The following is a 2,876-nucleotide window of genomic DNA, read 5'->3' as shown; positions in this document are numbered from 1 at the left end:
AGAAGTGAAAAAAGAAAGAGAGAGAAGTGAGAAGGAGGGACAAAGAGAGGAGCTGGTGGAGGGATGCTGGGGTTGCAGATACACTCTGGGATGTGGAGGATTTGACAGGCTGCATAGAAGTTCTGGGAAAACCAATGGAGGAGCCGGAACGAGGGAGGCAAGGCAATACTAGATGAGAGAGAGAGGAAGGGAGAAGCAGAGAGCAGGGAGAAAAGAGAGAAAGAGGGTGCAGCACAGCTTGTTGCCTATGCTAAAAAGCCATCGATACTAGCTGGTTTCATTAAGTTGCACTGGGAGCGTAGAGGAGAGGGAAGCTGAAGGTTCAGCGGTGGTGCATGTGGGGGGTAAGAGGCAAGATAGCCGTCGAAACAAAGCACAGTTTAGACCACTTGTGTAAACTAAGATGCGAGAAGGGAGAGGAAGAGAAATAAAAGACACAAAAACAGCTAAACTGGAGCTGCTGTTTCTCTTCTTGTTCTTTTGTTCCCTCTGTTTTCCTTCTCTGCAGAGGGAGGAGGGGTGTATGTATGTGTGTTGATGTTTGTTTGTGGCGGTGTGTATTTGCTGGGTTGACTGAGCTGGTCTGGCCCGCTGTACTGCTATAGTGCAGAGGGAATACTGTAGGCTGCCACGTTCAGTCTGTGCACATATATATGTAGTTGTGCGGAGTGAGAATCTAGTATGTTATGTTTCACTCTCTACAATTAGTTTGCCAATGTATATCACACACACACACACACACACACACACACACAATGATGCTTCTGCATCATGCACATGTATACTTGTGTGTGTCTACACACATTTGATGAGTGTGTTTGCAATATAGCTGGGTCAGACAGGCAGATAGAGGGTGAGAGAGATGGGGCTGGAGGTGGATGAGGGCTGGGATGCAGCCTGCCTCAGCACATTTAACCACCCCCCGCCCACCCACGAGTATAGTCAATACATAGTATTGTTAACTCCTTCACTGCCTGAAATACTGCACTGCACACACTGGGAACACTGGTGGTACTGGCCTGGGAGAGGGAATCCTGCATGGCCGCTCCTTTATGCCACCTCAGACTCAATAAAAATTTTTTTTTTTTGAGGGGGGGGATCTATCTTGTCAGGAAATCATAAATACTATAGCTCCTTAATAGTTTATATGTAATTTAATTTATACAGGCACTATTAAATAAGAGTTATCAGTTGAATTAAATTCCATGTTTATCTTTTAGGCCAAAGGAAAAGTGACACATTACTTCTGCACAGCAAAAAAAAAAACAAAAAAAAAAAACAAAACAAAACAAAAAACATCACAGCTAGGGATCAGCTCCAATTTTGGCAGCTAACATCTTATAATTAATGGTATAAATGCAAGGAGGACATCTTGTTTTGTCATTGTTGAAAGACAGTCTTAGCTTATTTCATCAGCGAGCTACAATTGCACTTCATCATCATGAACACAGGAATTGTAGTTGATTTTGACTCCATCTGGCCAAGTACTCATTAGAGAAGTTGCATCATATAGTTGGTGGTGAGTTTTTTTTTTTAGTTCAGGCCAGTTCATGCAAAGCTTATGTGTGTTTTCATATTCACTTCAAAACACTGGAATAATTATTAAAATCTAACAAGAACATCATTGCATTCAGTTTTTTTCTTTTTTACAGTTCATATTAACTCAGCTGGATTTGACTGAACTGATTTAGGGGACAAAAGTATCTTGCTTTACAGCCCTGTTCTCACATCTTCATGAAAGAAATGAGGGGAATGCATGCAACATCTATATAACATTTCATGTTTGACATATATACCAGTGTCAAAAATAATAATAATAGTCATAATGGGCTAATTCATAGTTAAAATCGAAAAAGGATCCCAGCTCATCTGCATCCAATTTTGCTGTAAAGGGTTTTTAGGACTCGCTTGAAATGAGGCCATTTACATACATGTATGCATGCCTGGTGCGCAGCCTCAGGTTTCACTCTCCTTTACGTCTCCCTCTGAGATGACCAAGAGCTCAGAAATGGGCTGGCTTTCCTCTTTTTTTCCCCAGCAACTACCATTCAAACAAGAACATTTTCAAATTTAGGTATCATGCTACAATCAATTATTCATTACTAAAGGATGATAGGATGATTGATTCAAATACTGGATCAGATCTTGCTTCTAAAATATTAATATTATTAGTTTAAATTGTTGATCTAAATAAAAGAATAGCTGGGAGCTGACACCACAGTCTCAGAACTACAGTTCCATTATGCAGATACTAACTATTGCTTTGTATTTGTATGTGAACACAGTTTGTGTAACCGGTCCAGATTAGATAACCCCGTTTGACAGTTTAATAATGCTCCATTAACAAAAGGCGGCAGCTGTTGTAGCACCACTGGACAAAAGCAATAAACTTACCAGGTCTGCTCAAATACAAGACTGAAGCTCTAAATAATGATTTGATCAGCTTTATTTTGGCCTGTACTGATACTGTGAAATATGCCCAGATCAGCACCAAAATGGACACGGACATCTCCACTCATTACACATTACTCATTGAAAAATTAACTATCTTACTTTACTAATTACCTGACAGCAATAGTATACATTACTCAATTCTTGGTTTACTCAGGCTATTACTAGGTGCCTTTAAACATCTTATTCCACTTGTTTCCACATAAACTCTGTACACAACTTGAGTAGTAAACACAACAACAAAGTTACAACTACTAGAACGTATCCGTTCACCGTAGCCCCTGGAAGCTCTCAAGTCAAAATGGGATACACCTCCAAAGGTAGTTGAGCATGACCAAGCTAAGATCCTGTGGGACTTCCAGATACAAACTGACAAACTGGTAATGGCCAACCAACCAGACATAGTAGAAGAAGAAGAAGGCCAC

The 2,876-nt window shown here is 40.4% G+C and overlaps 1 protein-coding gene across 5 annotated transcripts in view; it reads right to left on the bottom strand.

Moving 5' to 3' along the window:
• LOC109968637 (RNA binding protein fox-1 homolog 3-like) overlaps window positions 1–2,876 on the bottom strand; it is a 644,376-nt gene that overhangs the window by 270,130 nt on the left and 371,370 nt on the right. The gene's annotated exons all lie outside the window — the stretch shown is intronic.

This window comes from Monopterus albus, unplaced genomic scaffold, assembly GCF_001952655.1.
Source record: "Monopterus albus unplaced genomic scaffold, M_albus_1.0 scaffold156.1, whole genome shotgun sequence".
NCBI classification, from domain to species: domain Eukaryota; kingdom Metazoa; phylum Chordata; class Actinopteri; order Synbranchiformes; family Synbranchidae; genus Monopterus; species Monopterus albus.
This window is presented reverse-complemented; position numbering and strand designations above follow the sequence as displayed.